Source organism: Stigmatopora nigra, chromosome 9 (genome assembly GCF_051989575.1).
Source record: "Stigmatopora nigra isolate UIUO_SnigA chromosome 9, RoL_Snig_1.1, whole genome shotgun sequence".
Taxonomy (NCBI): domain Eukaryota; kingdom Metazoa; phylum Chordata; class Actinopteri; order Syngnathiformes; family Syngnathidae; genus Stigmatopora; species Stigmatopora nigra.
The window spans coordinates 4,094,241-4,112,698 of NC_135516.1; the positions used below are offsets into that span (position 1 = coordinate 4,094,241).

At 39.2% G+C, this 18,458-nt stretch overlaps 1 protein-coding gene across 10 annotated transcripts in view; it reads right to left on the bottom strand.

The window, feature by feature from the left end:
• The window catches only part of ctnnd2b (catenin (cadherin-associated protein), delta 2b), a 117,610-nt gene extending 102,455 nt beyond the window's left edge, over positions 1–15,155 (bottom strand). For 8 of the 10 annotated variants that reach the window (XM_077723601.1, XM_077723606.1, XM_077723597.1 and 5 more), the window contains exon 1: positions 14,874–15,154. The gene's annotated coding sequence lies outside the window, so the exon portion shown is untranslated. Of the gene's footprint in view, positions 1–14,873 lie in introns of all 10 variants that reach the window. The other 2 variants (XM_077723596.1, XM_077723605.1) reach the window with 2 other exon arrangements.
• Positions 15,156–18,458: the final 3,303 nt, after the last annotated feature.

Sequence of the window (18,458 nt, forward strand, 5' to 3'; positions counted from 1 at the left end):
TCTCCATCCAATGTCAAGACTTTCAAACGGGTCTTTCAGGAAGATTGGAAAATGTGTTGCATTCTGTCAGAAACGAGTTCATACAATAGCTTGAAGACGTTGTGATGTCTTTCATAGAAAATACAAGATATGGAGGCTTTTGTTGGGCATCTATTGTTAGTATTGTGTGTTCAGCACCAACCAATTTTTGTGAAAATGTTAAATTTGCCTTTCAGCTTCTATCGAGAACCTATGTAGAAAACCCAATTATTATAAACTAGCAAACAACTTGTTTTTTTTTAACTCAGATGTTTATTAAAATCTTACTTTCATTATTAATGCATTGGCCATATATTTTACACAGACCCAGAAAAGTTTTAGTTTTTACAATAAATACAATGCAATGGGTGGGAATATTGGGTCGCCCAGTTGCTTCTCTGCTCCAGCATTTGACGCTTCATCGAACAAGTCTGTGTGTTCTACAGAGCTCTATGCTTAACCCTTATTATAACCTTTCACACTCTTTTCAACAAGATTTGTGCATTAAAGATGTAACAGTAGAATTGGCACGCGTTTGCAAAATACAAGGTCCATTAATATGAGGATGTCAACAATCTCCTATTTTGTTAATCAAAGCATCACCACAATTTAGTAGGTATTTGAAGTTAAATTAAAAAAAAGATGTTCTTCCAATGAAACTCTTTCATTTATTTAGGTGTATTTACAACAGATAAACTGTATCGGGTTTACAACAGTTTGTGTATGTGCCTCCCACTTTATATGAGAATAAAAGTTATAAACTGTTCACTGGCCAGGTGGGCACTTGGAAAATATAATGTGACTGCTGATTTCTGAGACCCACAATTTCCTTAAACACAAATAGCATTCCCGATTTCTTACATCTCTCATAGCACCTTCTGGGCAGAAAATTAGCAGCTGCTCATTATCAATGGAAATACTTTCACACAGGACAGAGACCGGGGAAAAAACACTAGCTTTGATGAGCAGTGTGAAAGAGGCTATTGACACATACTGTAGGTACAACCACAGTATATTGCTCTCTCCTCTACTCTAATCAGCTATGCGGGAATTCTATATTGATGACTCCACATTACATTGTATCACACATGAGCTATGAGATGGTAATACATTAGGAGACCGCTAATGTATTCGGGATTTAGGGAAGATGGAAATTTGGCAAGACTGATGGAGTATCACCTATACTAAGCCTAGTAGTAAATGTAAAGTATTGCAGTTGTCTTCAGAAAGGAACCAATCACACTATCAAGTCAATTTGCAGGATTGAATCTGGACCATTATGTAGACATCAAGGTAGGATAAACACATCTAATACAAATCGTATCTCCTATGAAAATCCCCAATAAGTGTTGATACACTTAAGTGTTGATACACTTAAGTGTATACAGCTCTTTTAACCCTCTAGAATTAAACATTATGGAGTATGCTTAAGGTGGTGAATGCTTTCCTTAGCCTAGATAATTCCAGATATGAGCAAAGATTGCATAGATCGATTTCACAAATCCATTAGGCTGTAATAAACTGCGCAACAAAGGGTTTGATATTCGGTCTATCACTTTCATTAGGAGCGAATACCAATCCATCCATTCTACCACTCCTTTTCTATACTCCTTATCCTCTTCAGCAGTGTAAAATGCTAGATTCTATCTCATCTGACTTTAGGTGGAAAGGTTACTAAATCAATCACAAAACCTGGGATTGAAACTTAGACCCCAGAAGAGGCCAATGCCCTAACCACTCGGTGTCCAGGACGCCTATTTAAAACCTACCCATTATTATTATTATAGTGTGAGCATTACAATTACTACCTCTGAGCACTGTTGCAAGCCCTAATAGTGTCATGCACAATACACTAGACCAACTTTGAAATAGAATTCTCTCAGAAGTAATGAATCATGAGAGAAATAGCTTCAGGAAGGTGGAATGTATGATAGCCATATAGCCTTTGCAATTGTTTCACACCATGGCAGAATTCCAAGTTTAGGAGGAAAACAGCAGCACCAAGCTAATGAGGTGATTGGCAAAACTTAAAACAAAGGACAAGCTACTTCATGACGAAAGTTAAAATGACAAGAGGGGGAGTGTTTCCTAATTGGCTCTTAGTACCAAAGGTTGTGGCGGTCCTGTATTTGAGCTACTTAGAAGAATAAAAATTCCCGGTAATAGTAATAACCTTCAAACCGCTTATCCTCACAGGGGTAGCGGGTGGTGCTGGAGTCTATCCCAAACAACCATGCAAAGCAAGCATGGGACACCCGGAATTGGTTGCCGGCCAATCACAGGGCACAATGAGACGCAGAATGATCGCTCATGCTCACAATCAAACCGCTACTGCAACATGGGGTGACTTATAAGATTAACAATAGTACCGTATTTTCACGACTATAAGGCGCACTTAAAAGTCTTAAATTTTCTCCAAAATAGACAGTGCGCCTTATAATCCAGTGCGCCTTGTATATGGAAAAAACATAAAACCAAAAACGAAAAACCACCACTGTCGGATATTAAAAAAACACAAACGCCTGAACAGAAACAATACTGTTAAATATGCAGATGCCATCTTAGTTTACAACATCTTCCATCATATAGCTCCTCCCCCACTGCAAGATTTTATACAAAAATATCCAAAACATCAACAATGGCTGGCTCTATGGTGACTGTATAGTGAGTGCTTGATACCTGGATGTCACACTTAAATGTCTTAAATTTTCTCCAAAATAGACAGTGTGCCTTATAATACAGTGCGCCTTATAATACAGTGCGCCTTATAATACAGTGCGCCTTATAATACAGTGCGCCTTATAATACAGTGCGCCTTATAATACAGTGCGCCTTATAATACAGTGCGCCTTATAATACAGTGCGCCTTATAATACAGTGCGCCTTATAATACAGTGCGCCTTATAATACAGTGCGCCTTATAATACAGTGCGCCTTATAACACAGTGCGCTTTATAATACAGCGCGCCTTATAATACAGTGCGCCTTATATATGGAAAAAATGTCATTCATTGAGGGTGCGCCTTATAATGTGGTGCGCCTTATAGTCGTGAAAATACGGTAATACATTTCTTTCATTATCTTATCTTCTTAACTTATGTTTGAAACAGGGTGACCACCTAAGTTTGTGTGTTTAGGTTTCGAAACCTGACAGTAAGATGGTAAAATTCACTGTATTGGTAGCAAAAATGTCAGATGCCACATTGTTACATACAGCATGTGCATTTTTAAAATTGGCCACAATTGCTCTTAGGTGAATGAAAAAATGATGCCTTAAGTGTTTGTGATGTGGCTCCCCTCTGTTTCTTTCCCGCTTTCTATAAATAGAGAAAAGTGGTGCTGTCTCTCATATTTCATGTGTCACTGATTCAGGCAGTCACATCTGAAGTATTTACCGCATATTCTTTTCTAACTCAGTTTTCTGTCTTCTGATCTTCTCTCCTCTTGATGTTACAACCCATAAACGTAAAGGCTACATTTTAGATAGGAAAGATCAAAAGTTAGTAGTAAAAGTGGGTTTTTTATAATATCCACAGGCACATTTTATGCAATAGAGGGGTGAGTATATGTTCATTTACTCATTTTCCATACTGTTTAACTTCACATGGGTTTTGAGTGCCCCGGGAAAACCCACTCCACACAGTGAAGACTGACCTGGGATCGAACCTACAACCCCAAATTGCGAGGCCAACATCCTAAACACTTAGCAGCTGCCCCCCCCCCCCCCCCCCCACTTTTTGGGAATTTCATTATAAAATACAGATGTAATACTGCAATACTGATCAACATAGCATTTATTCCGTTCTAGAACAAAGATTTTTTTAAATGTTTTTTCTTAGATGGCAGCTGTCTACTGCCTGATATTTCTTAGGCAGCAATAATGAGGCTTTGATTTTCATTCATTCATTTGTTTTCTTTGCTGCTTATCCTGTGCTGGAGACCATCCCAGCCTCCACAGACACCAGGCAAGGGACACCCTGAGTTGGTGACCAGCCAAACGCAGGGCACAAGGGGACGGACAGACAGCCATTCACACTCATACCTAGGGCCAATTAATAGTGCTCAACCAGCTTATTGTGCATGTTTTTTGGGACATGGGAAGAAACCAAAGAACCCAGAGTAACCCCACGGAAGTCCGGGTAGAACAAGTAAACTCCACACAGGAAAATCCAAACCTGGGATTGAACTCTCAATCTCAGAACTGTGAGGCCAACGCGCTAACCACTTGTTCACCGGCCCAATTATTGTCAATTTTTTCATTCCAAGTGAAAATAGTTTTTGTTGATTAGTATTAACTTTGGAAGGCATTGACGGGGTCACAAATTCAGGATGTCCCCCGCCTCTGGCCTGATGTCAGCACCCCCCGCGACCCTCGTGTGGAAAAGCAGTTCAGAAAATGAGATGAGATGAGTCAACCTTGCCCTGAAGATGTGCCTGGTCTGATCCTTGTTTGTGAGATACCTACTCCTGCCTTTGGCCACTTGATTATTCCATGATCAAGTACTAAAAAGTACATTTAACCTGCAGTATGTCAACCATGATGATGCTCATAAAGTGAAACAGATAAATGTATTTTCATTGTTCTGGGCTATTGCTTACATATAAATAGATTACTTAAAAGTAAAAGACTAACCAGGAATTATTTATTTGGAATTCATTCATCTTCCATACTGCTTATCCTCACAAGGGTTGCGGGAGGTGCTGGAGGCCAACCCACCCTGAATTGGTTGCGGGCCAATCACATGGCACAATGACTCAGACAGCCACTAATGCTTACAATCAAACTACCATCAAATGAGGATCGAAATCTCTAAGTTCATTGAATGAAAGTTCAACTATTAGGGAGAATACTAATAATAAAGTAAAAACAGACTGATTTCCTTTTGCGATTTTACTTGCCTGGAGGCTTGAGGACACTAATAAATCTGCTCAATTACGCAGGCATGAAGATGTGTTATTATTTCATTTTACTGTTGCGGTTCTGAGTAATTCCCAAACTTTGACTCACATACAGTGTCCCTTTATCATTGATGAAGACATCGCATAGGCATCAGCCTCATCTTGATGAGACAGTGATTAACATTTGGTTTAATAAGATATATTATTTTCTTTGAGCTATTTTCAAAAGTATGACATTCCAACAAGATTGAAAACTTTGTGTTGCCGATTAATGTTTTTTTTACTGCTTTTGTAAGCCTCATTTTCAAAATGAAAGGTAAAAAAAAAGTAAAAGAAGCAGAAAGAAACCTTCAGGTTAACGATCTTATCATTAATCATAAGATTAATTTCCTGCCAAGGTTTTTTGACAACACAGATGACAAAGAGTATCTCCCACCTACTGAATATCTAAGACTTACCTTGATGGTTTATTCCAACTCATTCATTCATTTTCTGTACCGCGTATCCTCAAAAGGCAGAGGATACATGGAATCAATGCCAGTCAATGAATTGCAAGGTACGAGGATACGGATAACCATTCACGCTCACACTCATACGAAGGGGCAATTCAGAGTGTTCAGCCATCCTACTTTTCATGTTTTGGGAATATGGGCGAAATATTATTTAACTTAACGCTCTATGCACAATTTGGCTTTGGTGTCAATGTTCATGCTTCTCCATTTCCTGATCATATCTTTGTTGGGAAAACTTTTAGGCTACATTTTGTGTTTAAAAAAAATTGCTTCCATTGCACAATTATACTAGACTGTAATACAACATTTAACCAGTTTATTTTGTATTATATTTGAAATCTGTAACATATTTTATTGAACTTATTCACATTAATATCAACAGTGGGGATAATTAAATAAGTTGCAAATGTAAAGTGCCAAATGCAGCCAGCAAAGCACCAACATTGCCAAGAGCAATATGTTGCACGGGTGAATGGGACACCAAAATGCTGAGCAAACCTATAAAACAATGAGCAGATTAGTGGCTGTCAGGAAGCTGGTTTAATGGTAGTATAGTGAATGAAGAGGCTTTAAGCCCAGACAATGCAGTGCTACACTGGCCAAAAGCCATTTCCTCCACTACACATGCTCAACTGTGCTCACACAGACACACAATTGCAAAGGTTTGGAAATGAATGAGAGCTTGGAGTGCATAAAGTTTAGAATTTTTCCAAGAGAGAACGAGTGAGAAAAAGGGCGAGAGAGAGAGAGAGAGAGAGAGAGAGAGAGAGAGAAAGAGAGAGAGAGAGAGAGAGAGAGAGAGAGAGAGAGAGAGAGAGAGAGAGAGAGAGAGAGAGGGGGGGGGTGGAAAAAACCTAGAATAAGCAAATTTCAGCAGGAAGAAAAGTAAAATGAAAGTGTGTATTATTCTTGAGATAATTTGTCTAAAGCAGTGATTTTCAAACTTTTTTTGGCCACCGCCCCCTTCACCGCCGGGCCAAAATGCCAACGCCCCCCTCTTTACCCCTTTCCAACGAACGCTAGAACGACTATATTGCTAAATGTCACAAGAATTGGTTGATTCTTCAATCACAAACAGTTTGAAGACTAAAAAAAACAATTTTAATAAACAGAAATGGTTATCATTTATTCTTCACCTCGAATCATAAAAATTGATAGCTGATGCATTAAGCCGGTCGCTGTGCGCATACGTCTGTGGTTAAGCGTTGCCGGCGCGCTATTGTGTGCTCCTCTGCGGCTGACTGGATGGTGGTGGTTTCCCCAGTCGCCTGCATCGACGATAAACTTGCGACAATTAGTGATATACGGTATATGCGCGCTGCTCGTGAGCGCTCGAGCAGACAACGTTTCTTGTTTCAATAAAGCTTGTTTTTTTGTCGACTTTTTATTACAGACAATCAATTTTTCCGGTCTTTCTACAAACACCAACGTCACATTTTACTGTAATTGCTCCATCGCCCCCTTCACTATTTCAACGCCCCCCCATTCGCCTGTTTATTCGTCAGCGCCCCCCTGAAAGTTCACACCGCCCCCCGGGGGGCGGTACCGCCCACTTTGAAAACCACTGGTCTAAAGCATATCTCGGACTTGGCGGCCCGGCGTATGAGTGGTTAGTGTGTCTGCCTCACGGCTACGGGGTCCTAGGTTCAAATCTAGGTTGGTCCACCTGTGTGGATTTGCGTGTTCTCCCCGGGCCTGCGTGGGTTTTCTCCAGTTATTCTGGTTTCCTCCCACATTCCAAAAACACACATTGTAGGCTGATTGGACACTCTAAATTGCCCCTAGGTATGAGTCTGAGTGTGGATGGTTGTCCATCTCCTCGTGCCCTGAACCGCTTTTCCTCACAAGAGTCGCGGGCGGTGCTAGAGCCTGTGCCAGCTGACTCAGGGCTTAAGGCGGGAGACCCCCTGTATAGGTGGCCAGCCAATCGCACAGCACAACGAGGCAGACAACCAACCATGCTCACACTCATACCTAGGGGCAACTTAGAGTGTTCAACCACCTTACCGTGCATGCTTTTGCAATGTGGGAGGAAACCAGAGTACCGGAGAAAACCTATGCCCCGGGGACAACATGCAAACTTCAGACAGGAGGACCCATCTGGGATCAAACCTTCGCTCTTGGAACTGTGAGGCCAATGCGCTAGCCACTCTCCACCATGCCGCCTAATATGAAGAACATTCATTCATTTTCTGAACTGCTTTATCCTCACAAAGTATGCGCGAGGTGCAGGTTTTTTTTTTCCAACCGATCCAGCACAGACACTTTGACCAATGAGATTTCTGCAGAAATCAAGAAGGACCTGGCTGCAACCACTGATTTTAATTATAGGACACCAGATTGGTAATAAGTGTCTTCTTTATGGGTTGGAATGAAAAAAAACGCACCTACTGCGGCCCTTTGTGGAATAGTGTCATATATCGTAACATGGTTTGTAAGATTTAAGGAAATTAACAAATTTCTCCATGGGCCATGCCTGCCAATTCAAAATTTCTGCTGTAGTGTTCAAGTTTTTTTGACAGAAAAATGTGTAAAGCCTTCATTGACAAGAGACAGGAAAAGCACTTTGAAAGAATGAGTAAAAAAAACGTATAAAAATGGTTAAACAAGGAGATAATAAAACCAGATTGGTTGATAGTTGCAAAACAAATCTTTACAAACACTATTTGCATTAAAAAACTGAATCCAAACATTAACAGTCTGATTCGACTCAGCTGCTGTCTTCGACACTATCTTATGAAATATTTCAATAAGAGGTGACACAGAGTTGAGACCGGAGCCTTTAGATATTTTTGTCTTCAAACTCATACAAAGTCCACATGAAGTTGTAATTAACAAAATATTAGCATGGCTCAATGGTAGAGTAGATTGTTTGTTTGATTGAGCCCTACCCTGCAGGACATGTCCAACTACCCTTAAACAAGCACATTGAGTAACTTGAAGTTGATGTGAAAAACCATTAAAAAAAATTGAAACATTATTTTCTCTCAAACTAAGCGCCCTAGCACCTTGTAGTAGTGCCCTGTGAGGATGTCTTCTTATGCTTCTGCTGCACAAAGTATTTCATAACCTCAAAATGTCACATGTCAGCACCATCATAAACCAAGGACCCTTCCTACTAGACAGGCAATCAAAAAAGCTTAAGTAAGATTGGAAGCCAGATTCTTCTCATTACTTCAGCCTTGTCAAATTACAACCACAAATCATATATCAATGTAGGTATAACACATTTGCTCCACGCCCAGCCTTCCACCTACTCTCTCTATGAACAACATGCCCCTGTCGGCTGGTCTAGTTAGAGCGCAAAAGACTGGACTGTGCCCGACTTACATCACTAGTCCCAGTTTCCACATCAACCGCAACTTGGTAACAGCTGCCCCACAGGGGATTTATTGGTCGAACAATTTAATGAGAGAAGGTTTATGGAATTGTTTCTCAGATATTTTCTCTTAGCCCCCTGATAGAAGAAAAAAATACTCCACACCTTGATTAGAAATACTAGTAGCATTGGTCTAATTGACATGCATACACTATATTCCCGCAAAAACAGTATCCATATCATTAAACAACACAATTCTTGCTGTAATATATGAGCGACCCCTTGATATGCCTCATACTGCCTTACACATCCATATCTATGCATACACATACATATATATACATACACTTACTCATACATATATATACATACACGTGTATACACATATTCCATTTACTTTGATTTGCTTTGTACTTTGTGCTTTTGCTTTGCTGTTCTGTCTAATCACCCTCTTGCTACTGCCAAAATGCAATTTCCAGAATATGGGATGAATAAATTTATCCAATCCAATCTAATGCATATACGTCAGTGGTGGGCAAACTTTTCGGCCCGTTGACCACATTGACTTTAAAATTTTGACAGATGGGCCGGGTCAGCACAAGATACGATACATATAAAAAAACTGCATCTATCAACAGTACATATGAAACATAAACAGAAAAAAGGACTAAAGTATTAACATACTCATCACTCAACATTAAAGTAAAAAAGTATAAAGTACAAAGTAAAGTAAAACGGAATGTATTAAGAAATAATAAAATGTAATTCAAAAAAGAGAGAGAGGGGCTGTAAAACAATAATAGTGGACAGAGCTACTGCCACTGTCTTCCATGTGACGGCGCCATCTTGGAAGAAAAAAAAACATTATTTGGACAACGTCGGCGGGCCGGATTAAAAGGCCTTGCAGGCCAGATGTGGCCCGCGGGCCGTAGTTTGCGCATATATGATATACATACATACACATAGATGTACATGTATACATACGGTTGGTCTCACAAGGGTAAAGAAGGGCCTATTCCTATAAATGTTCACAATCACACCGCCAACGATTGGGGATTGAACCCAGACTGCCTCCACCAAAGTCAGGGAGAAGAACCACTGGCTAATCGGGTGGTGCCTTGTGCTTCAATCCAATTAAATATTTTTTGTTTTCTTGAGAATTTGGATTACCCAGAAAATCCACTATTGCATCTGCATCACGACTATGAAAACATCTCAGGCCAAATTCCACTGATTAATAATGCCTGCGATAATCAGACAGAGGAAATCACAAGGGTTCTTATAAGAGTACAAGGATTCAGGCGCGATAAAATGAATTCCACATAAACAAGAAGGTGCCACGTCCCACAATGACTACCACTTGTGAATAAGCGATGGGTAAGGGGTACCTTTGTTTTATCTCGAAACAAATCAAATAAATGGTCGCATGAGTTTGTCTTTTTGTGCATGAGAACATTATAAGCTCATGTAAAAAGCAAATAAATTTTCCATGTGTTCATGAAAACGGAAAGAATAGACAAATTTCAGCGATCCTAATTGACAACAGTGCTGTGTAGTTTTGCAAGGGAACCGTGAGTTTTATTTTGCATCAGTGCTAAACTTTCTTTCCAGCACAGGGGAATTGAGTCAATCTAAGGATGTCCGGAAAAAAATGTACTTGTGCGTCATCATTACGATTAGATCCGTCGCATTGTAGACATTTCACGGGCGGTGAAATTTGTCAGATTGATTAGTATGCTTGAGAATATCTACGACATCGTGAAAGCAAACAAACCGCTAGCGATATAATTGAGCCTTCAGGGTTGCTCCGTCTTCCATTCGATGCTTTGCATGGGCATGTTCAGTGTATAAAATGTGTAGGGTACACATAGAGGTAAATTTCGAAGAGGCCAACAGCTGAGGTTATTACCCCAACGTGACTTTCCTCAATATACATTAAAACAGAGTTGTTACCTGTCGCCGACCATTTCCCTGATTGGAGTATTTTGCTCCTTGAATATAGCTTTAAAACTATTTAGCATATTTTTTGGTGTCCTCTCTAAAACATCTCGTGAGGAATACTTCAAAATGGGCCGCAGTGGGTGCAGGCTTTCGTTCCAACCTCTAAAGAGGAAGCATTTCCACAAATCTGGTATCATGATGCGGATGACAGGTGCTTCTTGTTTCAGCAGAAATCCCATTGGTTAAACTGTCTGTCCTGGATCGGTTGGAACGAAAACCTGCACCCACAGCTACCCTTGAGAACTGGTTTGCCGAACAGTGACCTAATGTCAGTTGCCTGTCCGTGACATAGAGGTTGTTCTCAAGAAAAAGCACAGTCAAAATTGCTCCTTAATGTCTACATATATACATTATCTAAGTAGCACTGCAACATACAGTGTAGCATTAGTAAGGGGATGGTCGCCCAGAGAATTCAATTGTGACATCTGTCATATTGGATTGGAGTCTCCGGAGGAAAAAATGCCTCATTACGCCAAAATATTCTTCCTTCTTTCTGTTCTTCTTGAGTGATCTCCCTGACTCCATGGTGAGATCCCTGGTGGGAGGGGCTAATGTGTAAACAGGGGAGGGAGGATTGAGGACAGAGGAGATTGGAAATAATGAATTTCTATGCACCCAGGGTCTTAGCCACTCACCAGAAGGATGGCTCACCGAAACAATAACGTTAGCCTTGGCCTGTTTGGCTTGGCAAAGGGATGAAAGATTCAGCAACAGCTTAATCATGTGTTGCTTTAATGTCAATCCATTCTTTTGTCAAAGCTGAATTGTTTAGTACATGTATATTTTGTCAACAAAAAACAGACCCCAACGCAACTGCTTGGCTCAAGCAAACACTGGATCGCAAGTGACAATCAGGTCACCAATTTATAGATCCCTCTTGCCTGTGTTTTATTTTAAGGGATAAAAAACGGAAAACCGCTTGGGTTCAGACAAGGAGGTAAAGTGCACCTGTTGTTTTCCATCATCCATTAGTTGAACCAGAATGGTACTCACTTAAGTGGGGAGTGCATGGAGCGGAAAGCGCCCCTCACTGTATATATATATAAATAAATAAATGAATATATATATATATATATATATATATATAAATAAATAAATGAATATATATATATATATATATATATATATATATATATATATATATATATATATATATATATATATATATATATATATATATATATATATATATATATATATATATATATATATATATATATATATATATATATATATATATATATATCATTGCTCAAATTCCTATAGAATTGTAGGGATGTGACTTTTTGTCAATCCTGTTATGACGGATGTAATTGCCTTGTATGAATTGTGCAAAAACAGTGACAAGAAAGATCAATTTGCTGATACTGAAATTAATACAGCAGAAAAATGTAGATTATATTGAAGAAAGTGAGTGTTTGGCTGTGTTCTACCATAGAATGAGTATATGAGAGTTTTAAAGCGTGTTCAAACAGAGTGCATACATGACCTGAGCTTTTTCATTCACAAGTCAGTTGCCATAACAACGTATAGCTCTGTTGGATGTGAATACGGGATAAATTACACTTTGCAGCAAAGAGATAGCTCGCAAATAGCATTTTGGTGTCCGCCCTTTCGTTTTGCTTTGTTGTCTAAGTAAACTTTTTTCTCCATCTGCCATACTACCTTACTTCAATAGATTACTTGCCAAATGACTTGGGGCGAAAGGCCGACTAAACCCAAGACTGGTCGCCAGTCAGCCACAGGACACACAGAGAGAGAGAAAAACAATGATTCACACTCACAATCATAAGGCCACCAGAGGGGAACAAGCCCACGCCTGCCTGCACCAAAGTTAAGGGAGTGAGCCACGACACCATCATGCAGCTTCATTTGTCATCATGTATTTCACTAACAAGTTAATGTTATTGGCAAAGGCATCATCTTATAAATATTGAACTTTATGAAACCTATGCAAGCTGCAGCAGCGCAACAAATTCTGATGATAAAAGAAAAAACACACTCTTAAAAGTGCTGTGAGCCATGCTACAGTGCGCTTCCTCGATTTTTCACCAGGGACTTGGCTGTGGGTTCTCTCTACTGTTCACCATGGATCTTCGGTAATAAGGCTTACAATGTAAAAGTAGGGTGAATTCAGAGATGGGCCTAGGTACCTAAGGGAGGCTCATTGCAATTCATTTTCTCAACCGCTTATCTGCACAAGGGCTGCAGAGGGGGTGGGGATTGCTGGAGCCTATCCCAGCCAACTACAGGCACCAGGTATGGGACACCCTAAATTTGTGTACCCAATCCCAGGGCACAAGTAGACGTACAAACATTCATGGTCACACTTATACCTAGGGGCAATTTAGAGTGTTCAACTAGCTTACCAAGCATGCTTTTGTGATGTGGGAGGAAATCACCCGGAGAAAAGCCAAGGAAGCCCAATAAGAACATGCAAACTACCCGAAGGGAAGTCCAAACCTGAGATTGAACCCTATACTATGTATGTATATATATTTAAATACATATATATATATATATATATATATATATATATATATATATATATATATATATATATATATATATATATATATATATATATATATATATATATATATATATATATATATATATATATATATATATATATATATATATATATATATATATATATATATATATATATATATATATATATATATATATATATATATATATATATATATATATATATATATATATATATATATATATATATATATATATATATATATTATATATATATATATATATATATATATATATATATATATATATATATATATATATATATATATATATATATATATATATATATATATATATATATATATATATATATATATTTTATATATATATATATATATATATATATATATATATATATATATATATATATATATATATATATATATATATATATATATATATATATATATATTATATATATATATATATATATATATATATATATATATATATATATATATATATATATATATATATATATATATATATATATATATATATATATATATATATATATATATATATATATATATATATATATATATATATATATATATATATATATATATATATATAACATATATGTGTTGTAGGGTGATAGAATGTGTACATTTGCCACTTAATCAAAAAATATTTGGGGGTTAATTGCCTTGGCTAGTTGAAATAATGCCAAGGCAAAATCTGGCTGGCCCTCATTTCTCCAGTTTGATAACTCCACCAAATGCATAGTTGCAACAATTCAAAGCATTGATCTTTTTTTCACGGGAAGAAAAACAGATCAAAACGTGTGAATGAAAATCGACAGGGTTTTGTTCTCAACACCCAGTTGCAGATCTACCTATTTGCCCGGTCACACAACACAATCGACTAGAAATCTTAAACAAATGCTCAGATCCACAATCATTTGGGGTACATATTGAGATGTAGTTACTCCACATTGTTATAGAGAAAGGGTGTTAATAACACGCAGTGCTCTTTTTCACTATGTGTGGATGAGAGACAGGCCCCGGCTGTGGCTATAAACTGGCTAAAAGGTGTGTTTGCACCCCCCTCACAAGGCTCATGGCAGAAGCACACAACAACACTTCCTTCCATCGTGTCTTCACATCGCTCTATAAAAGCCTACGCAAAAGCACCGAGGATTGGACTCGATAAACCACTGTCGCACATTATAATCTTACAATGTCGCTCAAATTTAGGTCAATCTGAAAGTAATTTAGATTTTGCATTAGCGCACCCCCAGCTTCGACCCGGATGCATGGATAGATGGATGGACGGATGGGTGGCGAGTCTCTCTGACAAGGGGGTTTCCATTTTCCTCCCACGATCAATGCGAGCACGCCACAGCCCTTTAACGCGTAATAAAAACCGAAATCCACTTGAGGAAGACCATGGCCAAAAAACATCTGGTATTGATGCCCACTTTTCCTTAAAAACACAGGCTACGCGCACACATATTCATTGCTGGCAATTACAATCAAAATGTATGATGTTAATGGTGTTATTTTTTTTGCTGTGGGGAATGAGTAAAAGGGGTCCAAGTGAACTGGAATGACATTGCACTTGCTTACTGTAAAATAAATTCCCTCGGGGGATGGAGAGCCTCTTTTTCGCACCTCGACTTTCCTCCTCGCCGGGCTGGGAATCCGAAATTCAGACCATGAAAACGGGCTGTGGATCGTTCCAGCTTCCGAATTATGTTGGTCCAGTGCGTAGGGTGGAAGATGACAGGTTCCCAGCATCCAAAGAGGAGCGAGCCAGCTGTGTGGAGGAACTGAGGGAGACGAGGGAGGAAGGAAGGAGCGGCCGGGCGAAAGCACTGCGCACAGGAGGGGAGGCAAAGAGTGGCTCACTTGTGTGCTTTACTTTCTCACTCTCTCTCTTTTCCTGTGCGCGTGTGCGTGTGTGCGAGGTGCGCGTGTTAGCGTGTGGTAGTGTGTGTTAGTGCGTGTAGTTCACAAAACACCGTCATTTCATCCCTGCGAGACAGACCGACAGACAGTTTGGGTAACAGTGCTAACAGTGACCTCTACTGGTGATAAAATGACTTACATATCGTCTCGATACAAGAGAGAAAAAGTCCAACTGGTATGAATTGGGGGACCAGGCGCGTGCACAGATAGACACTTGGTGGAGTTAACACATGCGATTTTTTTTACCCAGGTGGGGAAATTATCTTTGCAACCTCAGCCTATTTATTACACGTTATATCAATGGTGAAAATATATAAATAAATAAAATAGACCCATATCTGAGAGGCATTGATTTGAATTCTAGTGAGGATTCTGCCCTGACCTGATTCGCAGTGTACACTTTACTTTATCTCTTTTTCAGCCTCCTCCACACGCCACGCTGAACCTTACACTCAGTTTGAGGTCTATGTAGTTTTATATCTTCTCAGTCCTCTTTTTAACAATTACACCAAAATTGTAGAAGCAAAACCGTACTGTCACTCCACCGCACTCCAAAAACATGTTGTATGTTCTTTGCAACACCATAAAATAAACAACATTTCTTTATTTCAATTTTTTCAAAAACAGATTATTCCTTTAAAATATATTCAGAGGTTAATCTGCAGCTAGCAAATGTTTTAAATAACATTTTATCTCTCTTATCACACGCATGTTCAAATATATGCATGAACCTGGTAAACACTCAGACGTTGTGAGGACAAATACCCTAGTGGGGGGATTTGGAAGACAACAGACAATAATAAGTCTCTCTTTAACCTTATTCAATTCTGTTTGTAGACTCTCTTCTCTTCCTGCCTCATGCTATGTTTGTCTCTTTTTCTGTGTTTTCATCTGTGTCTAACATTTCTTTGTTCAGTCATGTGTAATCCATTTCCAAATGCCACAGTCACTGGCATCAGTGGCAATATAAATCTTGCACACATTGTTCTCACATGCACTGTTTGCTTGGGTGAACAAGAAAAGTACTGCCTGTTGAGATTATTGATGCACTTGTTTGGCCTTAGCTCTAATGCCATGCTCTTATCACCAAAAAGAAAATATTTTAGTCTGACTTATAATATTTTGACATTTCTGGAAAAAAATATAATTTCCGTGAGAACATAAGAATGGTGGTTCATTTATTGAAGTCTCCTCTTGTAAAATACTCTGTTTGAGGAATTCTGTGCCCCAGCCTTCCCTTTGCTGCCTAATGACCTGACATCTCCACAGGGATCATTAAACTTTCATCTGAACTAATCTAAAAACTGAAGTCCCCTTAAGATAGACTTGCCTGCATCAGTGGAGAAACTAGACCTCCTTGTGCAAGATATGTGGCTTGAATGTGGCAAAATAACTTGAATATGCAATAGTGAATTGTGTTAAGTGTGATCTTAAAAGGTGAACTAACATTCTCAATTATCTCAAATGTAAAGAAAAACTAGACACCATTCTAAATTCAGCTCAAATAAATGTTTTATTCTGAATTCATCGCTGTTCATTAAGAAAAATATTTAACTCCAAATGTCCATTTTTATCTGACAAAACCACAACAAAATTAAAAACGAGGCACCTTAGAGTGTCCAATCACCCTCCCATGCGCAGGCGGGGAGAACATGCAAACTCCACACAGGTGGACGTGACCTGGATTTGAACCAAGGACCCCAGAGCTCTGCGACCAATTGCGCCAACGACTCGCGCCAACCACTCGCTCCACCGGTCTGCCCAAAATGTATAATATTTGTAATGTGTCCTGCAAATGAAAAATGTCTAATCCCCGTGTTTCAGCACCATGGAGAGTTCCAAGGAGCAACACAACAGGCAGTTTATATTTACATCATCTCATCTCATTTTATGAACCGCTTTATCCTCACTAGGGTCGCAAGGGGTGCTGGAGCCTATACCAGCTAACTTTGGCCCAGAAGAGAGTGACACTGAATTGGTGGCCAGCCAATGGCAGGGCCCAAGGAGACAAACAACCATTCACACTCTCACTCATAATTAGGGGCCATTTAGAGAGCCCAATCAGGCTACCGTGCATATCTTTGGAGTGTGGGAGGAAACCGCAGTACCAGGAGAAAACCCAAGAAGGCCCGGAGAGAACATGCAAACTCCACACAGGTTGACCGACCAGGATTCTAGCCCAGGTCTCCCACTGTGAGGCCGACACGTTAGCCACTCATCCAGTGGGCCCCCCCGGCAGTTCTCCTCACGGTAAATACTCGCCAAAGAGTGTGTGCATGACTGCCAGTGATTCCCCGTTGCGTGACAGTGAAGTCAGGGATGTTTAAGTCCCAAGCAGCCTAAGCATTCCTCAGGGGGTGTACCATTTGCCCGACCACTAAGGGCTTGCCAACAAAGGAATATTTTATAGGTAAGGACTTGTGCTTTTGACGTCGACAACAATGCCTTTCTATTTCTCCTCAAAATCTCCCAATGCATTCTGCTGACACAAGTCACAGGCACAATGATAGGAAGGCGTTTCCACAGCAACACTTTCGTTCATTGTGAGAGATGGAAACATGGATTCTTAAAGGTCAAAGGAGCTGATAATTCTCATGTATGTAATGCGTAGCTACTTAGAAATACAATTTGTACAGATTTCTCAATGTACAGCCTTCTGTAGAAATATTTGCATACCTGTCAACCTCGAACCATTTGTGATCTTACCAAATTTTGTTTTCGCCCTTACATATATGTATAAATACATGGAAAATCTTACCACTTTACTTTTTTGTAAAAAATCACGAACAACAAGTAGAAAATGTATGTTTATGTGTTTATTGCTTTCAAAGTTCCACTACAACAGCTTCCAACAACAAGGGAACAGGAAACGGAAATCACATGGTGAAAGTGTTACAAAACGAAATGTTTATCATGATCTTTTTTTTTTAGCCAATCAGAGGCGCCGGTACATATATCACTTGGCAGACATGCGTTTCCGGGAAGAAACAATGGCGGATGGTGAAAAATGGCTAGAAAGTGCCTTAATTTATTTTTTTTTCTCAAAATCACCGTTTAGCGTACCATTTTCATGTGTACAGCGTACCAATATAAAAATGGGCTTTCAGTTGTACCAATTACGGCGAGAACGTACCAGTTGACAGGTATGTATTTGTCTGCACATTTTCCAAAGCAATTTTAAGACAAACATCCCTTTCAGGGTGGCCTGGTGGAGCAACTGGTTAGTGTGTCGCCCTCACAGTC